This window comes from Lissotriton vulgaris, chromosome 7 (assembly GCF_964263255.1).
Source record: "Lissotriton vulgaris chromosome 7, aLisVul1.2, whole genome shotgun sequence".
Lineage (NCBI taxonomy): Eukaryota > Metazoa > Chordata > Amphibia > Caudata > Salamandridae > Lissotriton > Lissotriton vulgaris.
This window is the reverse complement of record NC_141695.1, coordinates 381891313-381915602: the sequence shown is the minus strand read 5'-3', so window position 1 is coordinate 381915602 and position 24290 is coordinate 381891313.

Below are 24290 nucleotides of genomic sequence, written 5' to 3'. Positions count from 1 at the left end.
GCCTAACTAATTCAGCTAGAAGGCAAGACATTTGAAACATGGGCATTTATTTAGCATGCAGATCAACACATAAAAAGGGGCAATTTGCTTCTGCACACAAGCCCATGCATTTTGCATTTGAAAAAACGAATTATCATGGACTGTTGGGTTTAATATTTCTCTGCACATATATCTATCAGGCAGCATGTTTAGTGAACACTGCTTTTACCGTGCAAGGTATTACCTTTCTATCAACAGCTTGTCAAAGTACATAGGCGAGCCTTGTAACTAAATGCAAATTAAACTAATGTAAGGGACACATAGCAATGCATTAAGATGGTAGTGTGTCATAGTTATCATTTTTAGTCAAAATAGAACAATATATTCTGCTCCACCCTAACTATACACACTAGCATCCAAAAAATAAAATATATACTGTCAGCTGTTGAAAGGGAAATCATTTTAAAACAACATAAAATGCAGACACATTTCACCATTGTTTTTTGTTCAACCAGGGGCAACATGTAATTTTGCATTGCAGCATAATTTATCGTGCAAGCCTTTCAATCCAACCTAGTAAAAGGGCCAAATTCAAATATTATCAAACAGCCATTTATTTTCTAACTGAGTGGGTTAACTTACATATGCTGGTCTGCTGCATATTAAAACATCTACATTTGAAAAAAGGTTCAGCTTGCATTTGGGAAAATAATAATGAGAACATTTTTATAAAAGCACACGGTTGCATTTCACAAATTAAAGCACATTTTACTGTACACTGTTGGGCATGATTGAATATTCTCAACCTGTGATCATTGCAAAACACCGGCCAGCACATTCCTTTCTAGATGGAAAACCCTCAAAGAAATAATTAATGAAAACAGCCCGTAGCGTGCACTCTAACTGGGCCATCTTTTTAATCATTCACTCATTTCAAACATGCATTCAAAAATAATTCTCCACACGTCTGTGGATGCATATTAAGTAGCACATTTAAAAGAACACTGCTCTCTCCGTACAAACCCTTATCTCAATCCGACTGGTTGATTTATAACGTACCGACCTTTAAGGGTCAGACACATGAAGTTACCAGTTCCAAGGCAAACCCACACAAATTCGTAGACGCAATTCAAAAAGAATGTTAAATGAACAGAGCCCTACGCTCAGCACAAGATGTTAAGCTGACAAAGCACATAGGCAGACCCAGAAACCAATAAAACTCAAATCAAACCATCAATCATCAAAACACTCACTGACTTTTAGAGTCAGGTCAAATAACCATGCATGTTAAACAGCATGTTAAAATAAATGTATTTATTTATTTTATAGCATTTGTAGGGTGCACAGCTACCCACAAAGGGTTTCCCGGCGCCAAAAAGCGGGTCACGAGCACAGCCAGAGAAAGAGAGAATCCGGGGGTACTTATTTGTCAAATAACCAGGTCTTTACACTCTTTCTAAAATTCCTATAGTTTTCCTCTTTTCGTATTTGAATGGGCAATGTGTTCCACAGGGTAGGACCCAGATATGAAAACGATCTCCCACATATTCTAGTCCGTTTGTACTTGGGAACCGCAAAAGTCGCTGATGAAGCTGACCGAAGATTGCGATTAGGAAAGTGGGGCTTAGCAAGATCTTGAAGATACTTAGGAGCGGTCCCGGCTTTGATTTTAAACAGGTAGCTCAGGGTTTTGAAACGAATCCGGTTTTCAACCCTGAGCCAGTGTAGATCCCTGAGATGTTTAGTGATCCTGGCGTGTCTGGGTATTCTGCAAAGCAGTCTGGCCGCAGCATTTTGTACCAGTTGTAGGCGTCTTACTACCGCTTTGTTTGCACCCAGGTACAAGATGTTTCCGTAGTCAAGCCGAGAAGTTACTAAAGCATTGACTACGGTCTTCTGGGTGGTAAGTGGCAGCATCCAGACAATTTTACGAAGCCATCTGAGAATAGTGAAACAGATGCCCGCTACTTTGTTGGCTTGCTGTATCATAGAGAGATTGTCATCTATGATGACCCCAAGATTTCTGACCTGCGTCGCTGGGGGCGGTAGCTTGCCCAGTGATGTCGGCCAATGGGGATCACTCCAAAGATCCTTATTATTTCCTAGAAGGAGAAATACTGCCATCTCAATTCAAGATATTAACCCTTTGGCAGCTCAAGCACAATCATTCCCCAATAACTGCAGATACATGGGAAAGTCATGAACTCATCTCTCCACATTTACAGATAACACGTACGCACATCTACAAAACAATTTCTCCACGCATTTGAAAGAGAACCAGCTCTCTCCTACCTAATGCAACAATAACATGCTCTATCCAAGCCATAACCACATGGCGCTATTCACAAGCCATATGTACAAGAAAGTCAACAAGTTCAAAAAATGACACGCTCCTCACAAGGAATATATGCAAGGCGCAATTCACAAGCAACACAGCAAGTCAAAATGAGAACATGCTCCTCACAAGCCACAATTACATGGCGCTATTCACAAGCCATATTTACAAGAAGCTATATACAAAGAACTCCACAAATCATATTACATTGAATACATTTCACATTGCACAGCATAAGCAGATGCAGCAAGCAATTTAATGGGCAATTCAGAAGCATTTTTCACACACATTTGTACAATTGGACCATCACAAAGATGTTACTGGCTCCCTCATGTAATGTCATCCTTCAACCCTGACAGTTCAAACACCAAAATAAAAACCATTTCTTCCATCCTGAATAAGCCAAATGCCATGATGTAGCACAATCTCCTCACACTGCAACTGTTCAAGCCCATAGGTCACACAGGCTACATAAACTGCAAGACTACGCCAGATGGAACTGGCGATCAGGGCACTCCCTCACAACACATGGGAACCTCTCCAAGCACATGGCCAGGTCACACAGGATTCGTAAACAGACGACTACGCCAGATGTAACTGGCACTCAGGGCACTCCCTGACAACACATGGGAAACAATCCAAGCACATGGCCAGGTCACACAGGATTCGTAAGCAGCCGACTACGCCAGATGTAATGGCCGGATTTTCCGCTTAGATGGGATCAGCCCCTAGGGGCCCCTCTAACCCAGCCAGAACGTAATCACCTCCCTCCTTAGAACGTATTTACAATGGGTATGGATATATATATGTACATTTCGTACCTAAGGATGGGGAAATAGCAATAAACATGCATAGGTTTTCTACCATATCCTATTCATATCAGCTAGTCTCGCGGCCACTCAGACCCAGACTAATCTACCCTGGGGCAGATATGACACACAATCCGGCGTGTCTACACACATGGGTCTGCAGCCCCAGTGCTCTCATTTACACACGGTCCGCAATCCGGCAGACCTCCACGCTGGTCTCTTCCCCAGCGCTCTCATTTACACACGGCCCGCAATCCGGCAGACCTCCACGCTGGTCTCCTCCCCAGCGCTCTCATTAACGCCACTTACCAATGACGACCACTTTCCTATGAATACCTTCAGCTCTGTCTCTCTATGTTGGGAAGTCTCTCTCTCTATTCACTAAGGGTCTGCTACTACAATACTAGAACTTAGTATGGCTTTCCAAATTGCAATATGTACCTTCTGCTCCTGGCATCAAAGGTCCCCTCGCTTCCTATTTGTTTGGTCACTCCTTACCTGATCGGGATTTCACATCCGTTCATGCAAACAATGCTCAACTAGAGGCGTAAGTTACCATGATTGAACAAGAATACAAGGCACATGTCAGTTCACTAAGAACTGGGGTTACTTTTATTACAACAATGATAAAATACACTTACACAAATCTATGGGGTCTCTATAACTAGCAGTAACTTTAACACACCGCTGAAAGAAAAGGATTAGACATACAATTTATCTGCGGGGTAACAGGAACTTTTAACACACCGCTGAAAGGGAAAAGATTAGACATACAGTAGCCTAGGGAATAAGGACAAGGATAAGGAACGAATTCACCTTGGGAGTGTGAAGTCTTGCTCTAGCTGTCATCTGGGCTCCTCTCTCGTCTGTGTCTTGGCTCATCTCAGACTCTCTCTCTCTCCTGCACTCTTGGATACACCTCTGCGCTGATCACTTTGCACTGGATTTCTCTCCCCCACGGACTCTCTCCACCTTCCAACTTCAATCTACTAGTTTCTGCCGTTCTGATACTGTTCATTCCACTAGCTTGTTCATTCTGGGTACGGTCTCTGTGCCAATGTCCAATTAACTCCAGCTGCTCCCACAGGTTAATCCACGATAAAACTTCAGTCTCTTCTAAAAGGCATTACTTCAGACTCCAGCTATTCACAACTCCTCCTGATAAGTAACTGCTTCTGACTGCTTCCTTCAGTTCCAGCTCACTGACTGTCTGTTTGTCTTCTCTCTGTTCCAAGCATTTTCTTTCTCTTCTCCTCTTGCAATTCCACTCCTCCAACTCTACCAACACTCTCTGCTCCTCCAATTCAACTCAGCTCTCTCTAGCTTGCACTCTCTCTCTCTCCTACTCCAACAACTCCTCACTCTTCTACCACTCCAGCTCGACTCACTGACTCCGCCTCTGCACTTCACTAATATAGAATGCTGTTTCCTCATGGAAAGTTCCAGCCATCAGCCTGCCGCCCACCAGATCCCTGCACCACTCCGCGTCAAGGACACACACCCAGCTGGCCAGCCTTTTGTGGTGTCTTCGACACAGAGAATAATACAGCCTACCGATAAGGGCTGGCCCAGACCGGTTCTCTCCAAGTGAACAACAGCTTTAACTATAAACTTTACCTTTACTCTGCAAGCCTCTCAGCTCCATTAAGATGGAGTCCCTCTAGTTCTGGGCCTGTATGCCTGAGAAGGATGAAATACCCCTTAGCTCTGTCAGAATACCTACATAAACCATACCAATGTGTAATATAAAGTCAGGACCACAGGATCCAACCTCTACTATAAGCAAAAATAACAGGCCAAAGCTAATAGGCAATAGATGGCCTCTTCTAGGTCTGGAAGAAAGGGCTTAAAAGTGCCAACACAAGCTAAGAATACCTATCCTAGATGTGAGCAAGATTAAAGTCTATATCACTGCTAAATAGAGCCAAAAACCCTGCCAAGACACTATGTTATGCCATCTATTAATGTAATAACTGCACTTTCACAATTGCTTTATTAACCTTCCTGCTTTCTCAAATTTGCTTGAAAATGCACGATTTTTCTTCTTTTTTTTCAAAATTTTCTTGGGGGGGGGGGTGTTACCCCCCCAAACCCTCCCCCTTTTGGGGTTCGGGCACGCTCACTGCGGTCGCGCGCTACAGTGATGTATGCAAATCACTTTGCGTCCCACCACTTTCAAATGTCACCCACCGCCCTGAAAACAGCAGGGGTGGTAGAGAAGTTAGATATAGCGGCACTCTGGTCGCATGGCCAAACCTACTACTAATCGGAAATGGAGACGTGGGTATATTGGTGTAGAACTCAAAAGGAACCCCTTTTTGAGGCCCGGGGTAGCCCCAAGCTTTTTGGCAGCATTTGGGGTAAATGGTTCAACCTATTGCCCTAAGGGGGGGGGGGGGATTTTTCCCGTACAGAAACCACCATATGCAAGTTTTTTACCCTAACGGATGTTTTACAAGTCTCTGTTGTCTCTCTTACAGCTGTGTCTTATCCATATAATGTGCTTAATTTCGCTGACAATGTAATTTGTGGTTTGTTTCTTAAAGTCAATAAACTTGATTATCAAAAAAAATATATTTGGGCTCCGATTTCACTCATACAAAACTAGTGAAATTCGGCAGTTATAGTTACTTGAGCTAAGTATAACTTACGCTCATGCAAGGCAATGATTATGACCCCACATATTACATCACTATGACATGGTCAGTGACATCACTGATCACATTACTGTGACATCTCAATTTACATCAAGGACCTTCAACATCCAAGGGGACATCATCCCCAAACCAGAAGTGTGCCAGGAGGCATGTTTACAGAGTGGTGAAAAAAGTGGCCGGGCACATTTCCGGCTCTGTTTTAAAAAAAAAAGTATTATATGGGTGCCATTTTCTGCTCCAGGGATACCACTCTCCAGGAATCAGACTTTAAATGTTTTTGGAAAAAATAATACATTAAAGGTAGGGGTGCCGAGACCCCCAGTCCCCCTCCCGGGCCAATTTCGGCCCCAGGGACCCCATCCCCTGAGGCTTAGCTTTCTTTAATTTTTTTAATTGAAAAAGGGGAGAAAGGCAGCGTGGACCCCTCCCAGGATGATTTTGGGCCTGGGAAACGTGTTCCTGGGGCCCGGCCTCAATTATGACTACCCTGGTCACACCAAGGGCACCCACTTGCCAGTGATGGGGACAGCGAGGGGAGCGTGAAGGTCCCCGCGGTCCCTGGAGCCGGCATTGCTTTTATAGAGAGGCTGCTGCTAACATGCAGCTCCTCTGTAAAAGCAATTGTGCTCCACTTTCAGCAAAGCGGAGCACAGTTTGTTTTGGCTTAGTGGGAGCTCCAAAGCTCCTGCTAGGCCATAACAAACAGCTATGTCCCTGGGGTGAGCACCCCAGGACACGCAGGAGCTGGCCTTGGAGGGGGGGGGGAGTCCCCAGGGTCATGTATGACTCCCGGAGGGGGGCTCATGGCCCTCCTCCTTTGAATTTGCTCTGGGTAGGTGATCTCTGGGGCTGCATGGGGCCGAGGGTCACTCCTGCATCCAAAAAACCCGGGGAGGTGGGGGCGTGGTCTGCAGCCGACTAAGATGGCTAGAGGAGCTCCGATCCTACGGTGGCTTAAACTATTGTCCGCTCAACCATCCATGCCTTAAACCCAACATCTCCGCCTGTGGGGGTGCCTGAAACTCCTGTGGCCCCATCGAGTGATTCCCAGAGCACACAACTGCTTTCTTTGCGCTCCGACAGGGACTGAGCAGCCTTCCACCACGAGGCGACCAGGACCTCAATTGCTAATAGCACCCGGCAGCTGCTTCCGGCATCTGCGGTTCCGTGGAGCTGCGGGGAGTGCTGCGCTGCGAACGCTCAACAGTGCCGCAAGCCAGCTACTGGCACAGACGGAAAGGCTTTCTGGCCCTCTTACTACATGGTGAGGCTTCTGGCGCCGGGACGCCGAAAATCATATTGTAGAGGCCCCGACCTGTACCACTTGGCGCTCTCATTTTCCCTCGGGCAGCAATACACTTACTACTCGGGGCTCACAATAGCCTCTCCAGGATTGACTACATACTGGCACCTACAGCCGAACTGGGTAACTTCCTAACAGTAACACATTTGCCAAGAGGCATCTCTGTCCACTCCCTGATTAGCACTCTCTACACCTGGCACTCCACAGCACAGAACTGCATATTCCCCATATATCCTGGATATTTGAAGTCCCCGGAGATAGGGAAGGGACTAACTGCCACTACTGAATATTACTTTACTGAAAACGCACCCTCCGTTTCCTCCCCAACCGTACTTTGAGAGGCATACAAAACAGTGCTCCGGGGGCATCTCACTAATCACCCAGCATAAGAGGGAGAAAGTCAAAACTGTAGAAACACTTGGAACAGGAGGCGGAGGACCTGGAAAGATCCCATAGTCAGAATCCATCTGATGCAAACGCCCACCTATTACAGCGTAAGAGACAGGAGTATAGGGACTTTCTTTGGGAGGCAGCGAAAACGCGACTCTACAGGACCCAACATACCATTTATGAACATGGGGACAAGGACCTGACCTGGCCTGGCTCGATAAAAAAGAAATAGCGGACAGGTAGATAACAGAACTTTGACTCCCTACAGGCGGTACAACTAGAGACCCTCAGTGCATAATGGACCTACTTGCGCAACATTTTGAACAGATCTGTACCTCCACGATAACGATCACACAAACAGACGCGGAGGAGTTCTTCCGAGATATTAGGTTTCTTAAACTGGAGGAAACAGAAGCTCAAACCTTAGAGGTAGAGCTCTCAACTGAGAAATCGTGCTAGCAATGGGCAAATTATAGTGCGGTAAAGCAATAGGGCCAAACGGTATTCCCATAGAGTGGTATAAACGTAATGCAACAAAACTCACACCATATCTGGCGGCAATGTATACCGCCAGTTTGGAAATGAGGGTATTGCCTTGTGACCAAAGGACAGCAACGATAGTGGCCATCCATAAACCCTGCAAACCAGCGCAGGACTGTTCCTCCTACAGACCAATATCACTAATTAACACTGAGGCCAAGATATTGCAGACTTACACCGCACCTAGCAAAATTGATACACCCGGATCAATCCAGGTTTATGCCCGGGAGAAATACGGCATTAAATCTCCGGCGCCTACATAACATGCTTGGCCGTAGTCATATCATCTAAGAAGAGGCTGTAGTGCTGTCCCTAGACGCCCGAATGGCCTTTGACACAGTCGAGTGGCCGTTCCTCTTTGCTGTCCTCCAAAAAGTAGGATTCAGCCTAAAATTTTGCTCCTGGGTCCAATTACTATACACTGCTCCGGTGGCCCAGGTAGTAGCCAATGGACGTAGATCGTGGGATATTTCACTGCATCGTGGCACAAGGCAGGGCTGCCCACTATCGCCCCTCCTCTTTGCCTTAGTTCTGGAACCTCTGGCGAGAAGTCACTAAACTCCTATGGGACAATAAACCTCCCTAACATACAGTATTACTACTGGGCCGCCCAACTAATAGTGGTGAACCAATGGATTCATGTGCCCTACACAGACCCTGCCTATGCCCTTGATAGGCTACAGCTAGGAACGACGGGGCTACATCGAGCACTATACAACAATACCCTTCCAATGATGGGCCTGATGAACCATACACTCCAGACTTGGAAAATAGTGATCAAAAAGTTGGGGTGGCACGACACACTTACACGAGCGACACCCCTCTGGCTCACAGATAGGCTGGGAAGACTGGAAAAAGTAAGGGTTTTCACAACTGGGACTTTATCGGGATATTAAAGGTGGGTGACCTCTGGATTATTGGAAAAAATGATTACTTTTGACCCCTTGCGCATGACAGAACCACGCCATCATGAGCCACGGGCGGCGTGTGCTCATGACGGCGTGGTTCCGACATGCTGCGGCCACTCCGCCCACGCGGCACTGATTACGTGCCTGTGCGGGCAAATTAGTGAGCGGGCGGGGCCATGACGGAACCACGCTATCATGAGCACACACCGCCCATGGCTCATGATGGCGTGGTTCTGTGATGAGCGTGGAAGCGCCGCACTCATCCCCCACACCCCCAGCCCGCGGCAGAATTCGTGCCGCAGCTAAGGGGTTAATCAACTTCCGACATGATACGAATTGGCATCTACTGAACACTTTTACTACCAACAGACTTAATACGCTCTTGAAGCAGCACTCCCCCCAGACACCACCCTGCCTGAAGCATCCCCACTAGACGACAGACTACTAACTGACTATTCAGATAAAAGAGCAAGCTCCTTAACATATAAAACATTTTTTAATAACATATCAGACCCGATGGAAAGTCTTAAAGACAGGTGGCAGGCAGACCTGGGCGATTTGGATGACACAGATTGGCAGGAGGCGCTCGCATTCCCAGAGAGGTAGCGATCACATTCAAACTACATCTAGTACAACTTAAAATTCTACACAGACTTTACTACATTAGAACTACCCTCTGTAACATTGGTAAAGTCATCACTTTGCTCTGTTTGTGACAATGTAGGGAGGTCGGCACGTTCTTTCATACTATCTGGGAGTGTCCCATTCTGGTATTGTAATGGGAGTCGGCCATGTCACTGAGTCAGTAGTAGTTTGGTCCCCAGGGAGCCCAAATGCTGTCTGCTTAATCTCTGGGACGCAACAGATCTAAACTCAACACTACAGACTTGGGCTATTCTGGGTATCATGTTTGCCAAGAGGAACATTGCCAGCCACTGGGGCAGTGGGAGGGGTAGTGGTCAACGCTACATTAACAGAATGGTGTAGAGATATGGACACCGTCATGGTGGCGGAGAAGTCTGTGTATGTGCATAGGGGGTGCCCCAAAAAATCGATCAAGAAATGGGGGAAATGGAATACCTATAGTGGAGATATTTGTGAACTGCCATCTATACCTCAAGATTGTGAATTCTAAGATGTGACTAATACTGCTAATGGTAATACTGTATAACTCAAATCTCGAACAAAAAGGTTTTTTTGTGATGTATATACAAGATTGCTAACATTGTATAAGTATAAAAGGAAACCGATCATTCAAATGTAATGTACATTACGATAAAAAAAAACCCGGGGAGGTGGTGGTCTCAGGAGCTGCAGGAGGGGTCCATGTGGCCTCCCCATTAATTACATGTAAATCCCCAGGTAGGTTTCAGCCCCCTGCATTCTTTAAACAAAAAACCCCGGAGAGGTGGCTGGGGGAGTCCAAGGGTGCCCCTCATTGCTAAATTAATAAGCCCCAGGGAGGGGTTGGACCCCGGGACATCAATGATCCCCAGGAGGGGGCTGTTAGCCCTCTCCTTTTTTCAAATTCCCCAGGGGCCTGGCCCACCCAGCAGCCAATTAGAAACAAAGCCTGTGCTTTTTTTTTTCGCCGGGACTCGTGGATCCAGCGCGATTCCTGCCAAAATGTTTTCTTTTTTTAAAAAACACTTTTTTGGCCCGGTGGGGTCCCTGTGGAGGCCCCCAAGAAGCTTAGGAAGTCAGTGTGTTTCTACCCTGCCCTCTTTTCATAAAGAAAAAGCATTTTTCTGTGACTTGGTTCAACCAAATCACAAGATAGCTGCAAACACTTACTGCTATGAAGTGTTGGCAGCCATTCAGATAGCACGAGATCGGGAGAGGTTTCGGACCCTCTGCGTCACTAGATATACAATTTGAAATTTCTTTAAATAACTCCGCTACTATGGAACACATTTACTCCAGATCACAAAAATGCACTTCCTTGAATCCACACCTACCTTCCTGCCAAATTTGGTGTAATTCCATCCAGTAGTTAGGGCTGTAGCCGTGTCCAAAGTTCTTAGGGAAATTAACATTGGGAAAACGCCTTTGGAACCCCCCTTTTTTTACGGCCACTGCATGACAGATCACCCCGAAACTTTCAACACAGCAGCTGAATTGAGCATCAAACTAGTTTTGAAAATTTCGTCAGGTTTCGCCAAACTAAGTCAAAGTTATTGGCAAATGAAAAAAATGCTCTTTCTTTGGAATCCAGGCACTAACTATAACTACCTACTGCCAAGTGCCAGTAGGTAATATTTATAATTTCATTACCAGCCCTCTACTCGAGCCAGTGGAGGGGCTCGATTTTAAAGACTGGAGCAAGAGGTTAATGACTCGCTACCCAACATCATCTCCACAAAGACAGACCAATTTGCAGATGATTCCTGAGCAAAGTTAGATTCCAGAGTGTTGTCAAGATACTAGGTGACACTGACAACCACACTATAATTAACCCATATATTCAATGGCATAGACTCTCATAGGAGATTGGCTGATGCACTACTTGTCAAAATCACGGCTTTAGAAACAACAATTAGAGGTACTCTCACAAAGACCCCTTTCACCACCAAATTAGCAGAAATTAATCAAGAGATTTCCGAGAACCAAGAGTTTTTACTCAAACAACAAATGACCAAACTCCAGAAGGATGTGGCTAAATTTGACAAAGAGAAGGTGTATCCGTATCTTAAGGAAGGATACACAAATAAGAAAAATAGCTACTCCTCGGATGAAAATTCAGACAACGGCAGCCGGAGGGGCTCTTCCGGTAGTGATTCTAGCGGTGGGTAGCCCCCCAACAACAACCGCAATCAGCGCCGTCCAAATTGAAACCAAGGTTTCAATCAGGGACAGATGTTTCAGGGAACACCTCAAATGATGCCACCTGGCAATACCCCTTCTATCCCCAGGGACCACCTCAGTTTTTTCCTATGAACCCTCCTTTTCACGACAGAGGTTGGGGCACAGGAAGAGGGCGAAAGCGAGGAGGTCAGAAAGGGGTGCAGTGGCAGGACCAGCCGACCACATCGACGTCAGTAGAGACCAGGAGCACAACCAGAGGGAAGAGAGCCTGATTGTCAACCTTTCTACCAGATCTCTCACCCCAACTGAAACCAAGGTCCTTGAGAAAGGTCTAGGCTTTGTTCCAACTCCTATCCCAGATAGCTTCAACGAAATGTGTGAGGTTAAGCAACTCTTTAGGAAAATACGCTTACGCTCTTTCTTTAACGAAAGACCAGACAGCGATAAAACCGACACAGGGTTGCGTAAACCATCCAGGTTCACGCCAACTGATGGCATGGTTCCACCTGAAGTTCTGGTCTTCGAGAGGGCAGTCCTTAAGGCTTTAGAGACTAAACCAAACAAGAGAAGCTTTAACAACCTTACCCATGCAGAAAGACTGGCTGTTAAAACACTTGGTAATGACAATACCATTGTCATAAAACAGGCGGATAAAGGGGGAGCCACAGTGATCCAAAATGCTATTGACTACGACACTGAATGCAAACGACAACTTGCTAACATTACTCACTACAGACCATTAACAATTGATCCCACCCCTAGGCTGACCACCATGATCACTAGCCTGATTATGGAAGGAGAATCCAATGAGTGGATCACTAAAAATGAGGCAGAATTTCTACTCACTACTGATCCAGTCATCCCCTATTTCTACACCCTACCCAAAATTCATAAGGGTACAACTCCTGTCCCAGGTAGGCTATTGTATCTGGCATCGGCTCACTTTTGTAACCCCTTTCCAAATTTTGCGATGTATTTCTCCAACCAGTTGTGAAGAAAATTCCATCTTTTCTTCAGGATACCAGGGATGTGCTCCGCCTGATTGATTCCATCAAGGGGAGAGAAAGCGTCGACCTCCTCCTAACGTTGGATGTGGAGGCGCTCTATACCAACATTCCCCAACAGGCCACCCTGGGAGCAGTAGAGAACACTCTCCGGAGGGAAGAGTGGACCTCACCGACACCCATCTCCTTTATTATGGCCTGCGCTAGCATAGCTTTAACTGAAAACTTATTTCAGTATGGGTCCCAATTATTCCATCAGATCCAGGGGACTTCGATGGGTTCTACCTTCGCCCCTAGCCTAGCCTGCATCTACATGGCCACATTTAAAGACCAATACATTCGGCCAGCACAAAACCCCTTTTGCCAAAACATAGCACTCTGGTGCAGGTATATCGATGATATACTAGTCCTCTGGCGAGGGGACCGGGAGAGTTGAGACGCTTTCTGTGCATGGATCAACCATCAAAATCCATTTCTGAGATTCACAGGCACTATCTCAGCTACCACGATACCATTCTTGGACTTAACAATCAGTCTGGACCAGGAAGGATTGAGCACCTCCCTGTTTCGCAAGGAGACAGATAGAAACAGTCTTCTCCTTTACAACAGTCATCACCCCAGGGCCCTGAGGGATAACTTACCCTTTGGTCAGTTTCTAAGGATACGCAGAAACTGTACCACTAGCTCCAACTACAAGAAGGAATCTGTCCTGCTCCAACACAAACTACAGGATAGAGGGTATCCAACCAGATTGATTCATTATTCACGCAAAAGGGCCCTCAACAACCCCAGAGAGGCACTACTGGAGACACACCCGAAAGAACCTGACAACGTGATTACTTGTGTGACTTGCTTCACAAAAAACTCTGCGTTTATAAAACAAACTGTGAATAAACATTGGGGGTTATTGAACACAGGGGACTTAGATATCCCATGCCCCTGCTTTGCCTTCAAGCGTACGTACAATCTTAAAGATGCCCTCATTCACACACGCCCCAAAAAACAAACTACCGCCAGCCAAAGTACCTTGTGGAGCCTTCCACCAGTAGTTGGCCACTACCAGTGCGGAGGTTGCGTTGTATGTCCACAGACAGTACAGTGTAAAGAAATTAAACTGTCTGATACATTCACATGGCGTCTAAATAAACATACGAATTGCAACAGCCTCAGATGTATTTACTTGCTGATTTGCCCATGCGGAAAAAACTACATCGGCATGACAATGAGGCAGGTAAAGTTAAGGATAATGAAGCATAAGAGCAACATCCGTTGCTCCAAAACACACACACACCTCTATGAACACTACATTCAACAGGGCCACCAGGCGGATAGCATTAAGTGGCTAGTACTTGAATCTCACCCATCAATCACACAACAAGCTCTGTTCAGGATTGAACAGCGATGGGTTCATCACCTCCAATTGGACACTCTGGGCCTTAATGACTCTGTCCCTTGGTCGCCCTTGACCAGATGATCCCCCTTCCCCCCCCCTCTGGGCAAATAAGCACCCTTCCACCACCTGCCCAGATAAACAATTGTGTAATTACACTTGCCCTCTTCCCTGTGGGGGTGTATGCTTTCCCATCCCGCTATCTATGAGTTTCATATGGTCACCGATTGTACTATGTCTGACAGTAACAAGCAGTGTTCCCTGATATATATAATAACTTCCTTATATATATATTTTGTATTTGCTAAGAGTACTAAGGTGACACGACCATACTGATGTTATTACATTATGCACTGTCCCCTAGTATATTTATAGAGGCATTGGGGTTTTACCAACACTCGAAAGACCCCACTGTAAGATGGCCGCCACGTTTCCACAATATGACACTAGCAGCTTGACTCGGGAACAGCAAACCCCTCCGAAGCATGCGTGGACATGCCTTGCTTGAGGCCACGCCCACTAGCCGTGGCCCTTACGCGGAGACGCGGACAGCTTTTAAACCGGGTTTCACTGGGAAGTCGGCACCAGCTGTTCCGCGCTACCGTAGGAGCGCCATGCGTGTGGGTAGGTTGACAAGCTTTGGCTGCACGCACTAGAGGTAAGGAATGTGTCCGTGCCCTGTGTGCCGGGTCTTATTGATACTGCAGGCTCTTGTTGCGTTGTTATTGGCGGTACTCGACCACGATGTTTTACGGCTCACTCGAGTCAGTTACATGGCCTTGTTGGACCTCACTACAATTGGTGGGCTGTGTACGTGACCTCCCATGAGTTGTGTTATTCGGGACTTAATGTACTTTTTAACAAACCCTGCTGGCTGACCTCTTTCCGCCACCCTACGGGGACGTGAATAACATGGCCCATGCCAGACTTTGAGCTGAGCATTCCATGTGAGATACACATGCCGTTTGCCGGCATCGTGGGGCTTCACTGCACGCTAACCTGACGGGAGGTACTGGGGGCCGGTCTCGGCTCGCGGTGATCCAGATATCGGGTACTAGTGCTACTACGATCATGCCTAGACACCCGATTTCATGGCATCTTTACATCTATTACCTTTCGAGTGGCCTAATCCCCTTACCTTTATAAATCTGGCACCGGGTGCGTGTTTACATTTCGGTTTTCCCCGGTACCATACCTTACTGTGCTGCCCCACGGGAACAGACTGCGGGCCCATTAGGGACACCCTTAGGGTAAGAATGAGCCTACATCTTCATCCATTTCCTGTTTTTTAATCGTTGTTATGTACTGATTTGTCCACGGGCTTACACTGCTGAGATGCCTGGTTTTTAGTGTTTCCTTGTGTGTGTGAAATTACTTTGGAGAGCGGTGGTGACCGTTTATTTATTGATGAGATAATGCCAGTATAAATGTTTGACTTATTTGCATACATTTCTTCTAGGTCCCCACACTACTGCAGGACCCCTTGGCCTGCCCCCTTACAGACCCAGAGAGGTTGTATTTTCCTTTTTTCTTTATTGTTTTTTATCACTGTGTAGTACTGAGCACTTGAGGTCCTGAGGAATTGCCATTTGGGCAAGAAACATGTCGACCTGACCAGAGGGTTTGAGATAGTCCGCTGTGCCCCTTACAGTCTCTATCTCCCCTCCCACCTTTTAATCAAGGGAGTCAGCCACGCGAATAAATGTCCTTGTGAACTGACTTACTTTTTTTATATCACTATCCCCTCACGACTACACCTTCACCTGACCCCTCACACGCACTCACCCATTGGCTGGAACAAAAGAACTCAGACAAAGAACACCTATTAGGCGCCCGACAGACATTGCAGCGCCAGTCTGACGAGGAGCAGGAGGCCAATGATGAAAAATGAGGCCTCTTAGTTCCAATAAGGGAACTTCTTGTTCCCTGTTCTTTGCTCTCCTCATTTACAACATACACACTTCCTTTCTATTCCTCGGGGAACTTTGTACCTTCTGCTGTCTATAGACTCTCATACTGTCAGATGGCTGGGTTAGGCTTGGGGAGAAATGCTGCCATTTAGCATATACACATTCCTTAAGTTGCCTTATTTTCTACATGAATATGGTTCTTAGAAAGATCATTTGCTTACATTTCCACTTCATTAAAATATTATCACAACTCCTTGAACATTCGGTACAAGAGATAAAGTTCACAGCGCAAATGTTGCTTATCGTCTGTAAGATGACATAGCTATCATAAGAGGATAAACAGTGTCGGCCTGGCTGAGGTCTTAGCACAGTAGCATGGATCTGTTTTATTATATAAAAAAGAGCACTTCCATGTTGACTTGAGAGGAACACTCTGTTGTCACTGTGAGGTCGCTGTTCATTGAGGTCTCAACCCAGCTGATTCCTGTTTACCTTCTGTGAAGAGTATTATATGCAACTTGTGACCAAGACGGGGACCTGCATACACTCACCACTCCAGTAGGGTATTTTAGCAGATCGCCCGCCCTAAGCAACTAAGTTAGGGAGCATATAGTAGGAGTGCACTATACACCTTACTTATATGCCACCATACATATACTGATTTAGCACAATGGTGGAATTGCTTATCCTTTTCACTGGTCTCATATTGCTAATCACTTTCATTTTCTTCTATTAATCATTGCAAAGCACATATTTTACACAAGAATCACAATGGTTAAATATTGAAACTACTCTTTGTGTATACACTGTTCCTACTGAGGAAGTAGAAGCCGTATGACAATATCCCAATGTGGTTAAGTGTAATAAAATACTTTGTCCAACTGAGCCATCAGGAAGGCTTTCCACATATAAAAGCTAATGGGCTCATCTAGTGTTGAAGCAACATTATGTTATTGATGGGCATATTTTGCAAACTTTCCTGTCCTGTATCAACAAATTGGATCAGTTCTGACTTGTTTAGGCACAATTTGTATTAGAATACATTTGCTCATGTTGTTCCCCAAAGAATAGAATATGTAGAACAGTGAAAGGCCACGACTTTAGCAAACGTTGTGCAGAGATTTCTATGGTTCACAAACCTTTATAGAAGGTTTATTAAGAGCTTCTCAACCGCCATCAATTCAGGGGTTGGAATATCAATGGTCAGATGAAGCCAAAGCATTCTAAACTTTCAGCAGAAATTCATATCAGCTCCACTGTTGAAACATCCATAATTTTTTTTTACTAGAGGCAAATATGTAATAGATGTCTGTGAGTAGTGGATTTACCACCTGCCCTGGGTGGATTTAAAATGGTGTTGATGGTTGTAGACCTTTTAACGAGAACGGATCATTTCAGTCCGCCTAAAAGCCACATAAGTTTTGCCTCAAGATACTGTCCACCTTCATGACACACCTTCAGTCCTTATTACTGATATGGGTCGCAATGTATATTGCATTTTTGGAAAGCTAGATTAATTTGACACTTTCCTGAGGCTCAGTCGGGAAAGTTAGGAGTGTGCTTGTAATTTTTAAAAACTGTTTGCTTTTAAATACTATTGTTGTGTTTTTTGCCCTGCACTTACCCCACACGGTGTTTGCTCCCTCCCGCACTGCTACCGCGAACCCTGCAGCTGACTAGGAGCTGTTCAGGAAATCACGCGGGCCTAGGCGCCATATTGAGACCAGTTTGGGGTGACGGTCAAGTTGTTCTTAGCTGCCCGCCCTCCAGGCAATTGAGGCTATTTAAATCGTGCTGTGGCCTCGCGCGCTAGCTAGATTAATTTGACAATTTCCTGAGGCTCAGCCGGGAAAGTTAGGAGTGTGCTTGTAATTTTTAAAAACTGTTTGCTCTTAAATACTATTGTTGTGTTTTTTGCCCCGCACTTACTCCACGCGGTGTTGGCTCCCTCACGCAATGCTACCGCGAACCCTGCAGCCGACTAGGAGCTGTTCAGGAAATCACGCAGGCCTAGGTGCCATATTGAGACCAGTTTGGGGTGACGGTCTAGTTGTTCTTAGCTGCCCACCCTCCAGGCAATTGAGGCTATTTAAATCTCGCTGTGGCCTCGCGCGCTAGCTAGATTAATTTGACACTTTCCTGAGGCTCAGCCGGGAAAGTTAGGAGTGTGCTTGTAATTTTTAAAAACTGTTTGCTTTTAAATACTATTGTTGTGTTTTTTGCCCCGCACTTACCCCACGCGGTGTTGGCTCCCTCCCACACTGCTACCGCGAACCCTGCAGCCCACTAGGAGCTGTTCAGGGATTCACGCGGGCCTAGGCGCCATATTGAGACCAGTTTGGGGTGACGGTCTAGTTGTTCTTAGCTGCCCGCCCTCCAGGCAATTGATGCTATTTAAATCGCGCTGTGGCCTCGCGTGCTAGCTAGATTAATTTGACACTTTCCTGAGGCTCAGCCGGGAAAGTTAGGAGTGTGCTTGTAATTTTTTAAAACTGTTTGCTTTTAAATACTATTGTTGTGTTTTTTGCCCTGCACTTACCCCACGCGGTGTTTGCTCCCTCCCGCACTGCTACCGCGAACCCTGCAGCCGACTAGGACCTGTTCAGGGATTCACGCTGGCCTACGCACCATATTGAGACCAGTTTGGGGTGACGGTCTAGTTGTTCTTAGCTGCCCGCCCTCCAGGCAATTGAGGCTATTTAAATCGCGCTGTCGCCTCGCGCGCTAGCTAGATTAATTTGACACTTTCCTGAGGCTCAGCCGGGAAAGTTAGGAGTGTGCTTGTAATTTTTAAAAACTGTTTGCTTTTAAATACTATTGTTGTGTTTTTTGCCCCGCACTTACCCCACGCGGTGTTGGCTCCCTCCCGCACTGCTACCGCGAACCCTGCAGCCGACTAGGAGCTGTTCAGAAAATCACGCGGCCCTAGGCGCCATATTGAGACCAGTTTGGGGTGACAGTCTAGTTGTTCTTAGCTGCCCGCCCTCCAGGCAATTGAGGCTATTTAAATCGCGCTGTGGCATCACGCGCTAGCTAGATTAATTTGACACTTTCCTGAGGCTCAGCCAGGAAAGTTAGGAGTGTGCTTGTAATTTTTAAAAACGGTTTGCTTTTAAATACTATTGTTGTGTTTTTTGCCCTGCACTTACTCCACGCAGTGTTTGCTCCCTCCCGCACTGCTACCGCGAACCCTGCAGCCGACTCGGAGCTGTTCAGGGATTCACGTGGGCCTAGGCGCCATATTGAGACCAGTTTGGGGTGACAGTCTAGTTGTTCTTAGCTGCCCGCCCTCCAGGCAATTGAGGCTATTTAAATCGCACTGTGGCCTCGCGTGCTAGCTAGATTAATTTGACACTTTCCTGAGGCTCAGCCGGGAAAGTGAGGAGTGTGCTTGTCATTTTTAAAAACTGTTTGCTTTTAAACACTATTGTTGTGTTTTTTGCCCTGCACTTACCCCACGCGGTGTTTGCTCCCTCCCGCACTGCTACCGCGAACCCTGCAGCCGACTAGGAGCTGTTCAGGGATTCACGCGGGCCTAGGTGCCATATTGAGACCAGTTTGGGGTGATGGTCTAGTTGTTCTTAGCTGCCCGCCCTCCAGGCAATTGAGGCTATTTAAATCGCGCTGTGGCCTCGCGCGCTAGCTAGATTAATTTGACACTTTCCTGAGGCTCAGCCGGGAAAGTTAGGAGTGTGCTTGTAATTTTTATAAACTGTTTGCTTTTAAATACTATTGTTGTGTTTTTTGCCCTGCACTTACCCCACGCGGTGTTTGCTCCCTCCCGCAATGCTACCGCGAACCCTGCAGCCGAATAGGAGCTGTTCAGGGATTCATGCGGGCCTAGGCGCCATATTCAGACCAGTTTGGGGTGACGGTCTAGTTGTTCTTAGACGCCCGCCCCCCTCTCTCTCCTACTTATGGCCACCATCAAACGTCCGCGCAGCGGGCGGGTGCAGCGGGCGGGTGCAGCGGGCGCGCCGGTGGCGCGCCAAAGGCAAGCACGTCTGCGCCCGTCATCGCCAGGATATCGCCTCTCGCCAGTACCCCTGGTCGAGTGCTGCCGGAGCCCCTTGTGTATGACAGAGAGGCACTCCTAACTCTGCACCTAGGTGGGGAGACGTGTGGAGAATTACCGGTACAACTAGGGGAGACATGTTTGAACTGTACTACATGCAACTTTACTGCCCCAGCACCTTGTCGAGTGAGACGAGTCAGGGAACCAGAGAATCAAGTACAGATCACAGTTTTCCAATTAAACGTTAGATCACTTGCCAAACACCACCTGGAAGTTCAGACGCTTATTGCCGAATGTGTTTTTCATCTGTGAAACTTGGCTGCAAGATGATGATATGGCAGGGATAGTGAATCTTACTCTCCCTGCAGGATATCTGATTGAGACTCTAAATAGGGACTCAAGAGGCGGTGGCATTGCAGTAATTTGTAAAGCTCAATACCCCTGTTCTTTTATTAAGGAAGATATATGTGGAGGTAAATGTGCTTGTTTTACGATTGCTATTAGTCCACATTTTACACTTTCAGGACTATATATCTATCGTCCTCCGGGGCCTGCTTCGAAGTTCATTGAGGCGATGTTAGAGGCAGCTAACTCATTAGTGGTGGGATCTGCCAACTTCACTATTCTGGGGGATCTGAATCTCCATTTTGATCAGACCCAGGATCCGATCATCCGTAATCTGTTGGCGGACCTAGCCGCCTTACAGCTAGATCCACTAATTCATGGCGCTACGCACTCGGCCGAGCATATTCTGGACCCAGTGTTTTCAAATATTCTGGCAGTGAATGTGGCTATACCTAAGCCTACGGGCTGGACTGACCACTTCCTGGTTAGAGCCAGCCTGGAGATCCTTGAGCCTTTTAGGGTGGAGGAGGTGAATAGGGTTTTGAAAAGGCCTTGGCACAAACTCAAATTGAAGGACTTTCATGCCTTCCTTGGGACATTTTCCCTGGGGGACACAGTGGGTCCGGATGTGGCGTACACTACCTTCTGTGACTGGATTGTGAGGGGTCTAGACGCTTTTATTCCGGTTAAATGGACTAAGGGGCGTAGGTCCATTTCGAATCCGTGGTACGGTGAGGCTTTGAGAGAACTGAGGAAGGAGTGCAAGAGAGCTGAGCGGATATGGAGGAGGGACTACAAAGAAGGGGATAAAGCAATTTATTTGACTAAAATAAAGCTTTATCATAAAGCAATTTGTTCTGCACGCGCTACATTCTAGGCAGAAGAAATAAAAACCAGCTCTAACCCCACTAAATATATCTTTAAAATTCTGCAAGAGCTAAAGAGCTCCAGAACCAGGGTATCTAGTTTAACTTCTACACAGCAGTGCGAAGAATTGGCTACTTTCTTTGCTAAAAAAGTGCATAAGATCTACAAGACTTTTTTGCAGCACCCCCCTGGTCCTCATGTCTCCGCCGACACTAGGGCTGGTGGCCCCACCTTAGCAACTATACCAGAGATCTCTAGTGAAGAGCTTGCCAAACTATGCAGGAAAGTGAAATCGGGATCTCCATCGGACCCTATGAGACCGGTACAGTTTATGGAGTCCCTGATGCCCCTTCAACAGCCGCTTGGCGCTATACTCAACCTGTCCTTTTCCACAGCCAAAGTTCCTAGGGCCTGGAAACAGGCGTGGGTATCCCCCATCATCAAGAAGCCCTTATTGGATCCGTCTAAAACGGAAAACTTCAGGCCTATCTCCTTCCTCCCGTGGGTGGCCAAGATAGCTGAGGCCCATGTGAACAATGTACTATCTCAATATCTGAGCCATAATGACATTTTGGATCCGTCTCAAAACGGGTTCAGGCCTGGCCATAGCACTGAGTCCGCCCTTCTTGCCACAACTGAACATTTAATGATAATCCTCGACTCCGGTCAGAGTGCAGCACTGATTTTGTTCGATCTCCGCGCTGCCTTTGATACGGTGTCGCATGATATTCTTCTGTATCGGCTGGAGGCTGGAGGGATCGCGGGATCCGCCTTAGAGTGGTTTCGATCATTTCTAGAGGAAAGATCTTTTCGGGTTTCAGCACCACCCTACATCTCTCAGTCTCATTCTATCGGTCAGGGGGTTCCGCAAGGCTCTGCACTTAGCCCGTCTTTGTTCAACTTTTATGTGCAACCTCTTTAAGCTGTGGCAAAGGAGTGGGACCTAACGCTGGTATCATATGCGGATGATACCCAGCTGGTTATCACCCTAGCTGAAGGGCCTTCTGCATCAGCCACTAGGTTTAGAGATGGGATGGCAGCTGTTGCCCAGTGGATGGCAGACAATGGTCTGCAGCTCAATGCTAGCAAAACAGAGGTCTTGCTCGTAGGGAAGAACATCGCCCTTTGGAATGAGCATTGGTGGCCGGCCTCGTTGGGCACAATGCCAACGCCAAAGCCTCTAGTTAAGAACTTAGGAGTCTGGATGGACTCCTCACTAAGCTTTCAGACCCACACTAAGAGAGTGGCAGCTACTTGTGTGGGCCTGCTGAGAGGCCTTAAACCCATCCTGAAGTACTTTGAGTCAACAGTACGTCAGTACAACAGTACGTCAGTACAATAGTACAACAGTACGTCAGCTCATTGTTCAAGCCATGATCATTTCACGTTTGGACTATGCCAGCGTGCTACTCCTGAGTGATAACAAAGCTGAGGTCCTGCGACTCCAACGGGTTCAAAACTTGGCAGCGAGAACTTCGATTGGACTCCCCCGCAGGTGCTCTGCCAGGGCAACGATTGGAAGGCTGCATTGACTCCCGATCGCATCTCGGATCCAGTTTAAAGCTCGTGTCATGGCGTTTAAGATCCTTAAAACCGGGAGTCCGGTTTTACTGCGCGCTCTGTTGTCCCCGTATTTTCCCCGGCGTAGCCTGCGCTCACTGGGACAACATAAGGTGAGTGTACCACAAACTAAATTATGCCGCATGGGTGGTCGCTCCTTCCGGGTCTTGGCGGCTAAACTATGGAATTCCTTGCCGGTCCAGATTTGTGGTATGGAGAACCTGCTGGCTTTTCGGAAAGCCAATAAAACCTTTCTTTTTCCACCATTATAGGGTTCTCCTGTCTATGACTGGCTAGCCTTGAGTATCTGTCTCTTTTGATCTAGCAGCGCCGGGACGCCTCTTTACTGGGGCAGCTGTTGCGCTTACAAAACACTGAACATAACATACCCTGCTGGGAAATGACGCACACCAAACAGTTAAACCTCCCAGTCTAAATTAGTCAACTAGGTCTCAGAACAAGATTTGTGCTGTAAGTTGTTGCAGGACATAGAAGACTGCATGTTAGTACTGTGGGTGGCTAAATTCACATATAACAGTGCCACACATTTGTTCTTTCGGTTTTGCCCATTTTATTGTTTGGGAGACCTCCATCCTATAATGGTTGCGCTAGAGTTATCCAAGTCAGTCCTAGTTCCTCTATGCAAGTTACCATGCAGCCCTTGCTCCCAATTCACTAAATCACTCAAAACAGTCTAAGGGCAGAGGTTCATACACATGTCCATAGTCATGAGGTACCAGTGCACAAGCCAGGCGATAGTTTATGACTATTCACCAAGACCAAACTGAAAAGCATCCCAAAAATATACTCTAAATATATTGGACTATACCCTTCAGCTCATAAATATTGTGAAAGTACATCTGGATTTGGCCAAGTCCATATCTATCTATACATCCAGTCTGTCATGACGCATCCCTATGATGCACAAGAATCCATACACCATCACTGCTGATCATGGTGGATGGAACCCCAGAATTCAAAGTTCGTACAATTCTTGACTCGAAAAGGATCAGAGTTTTATTGATGTGCATGGTGGTTCAGAGTGGTTAGGACCTGGAAGAAAGGTCTTGGGAGTATGCTAGTCACTTTCATGCTCTACAACTCGCACCAATTCCATCACCAAAAGCCAAAACCTTTTGAGAAGATTTTGCATGGGGTATGCTGCAGAAGCCCCCGCTCCCTAGAACGCTCCTGTCCATACTCATATTTCACCTCCACCCATTCCAGCGCCGATCTTGCATTTATTGTCAAACTTTCCAGAAGAGTCTACCAACCAGCCCTCATGTGCTTCCTGCTCCCAAAAAAAATACTGGGCCCGATTCACAAAGGTAAAGTTAAACCAAAAGTCTAACTTTAATTCTTTTTGGTATTCACAAAGGTAAGTTACTACTAGTAACTTTACTACTAGTAATTTTACTAGTAGTACATTTACTAATAGTAATTTTGCTACTAGTAGCTATATGACTAGTAACC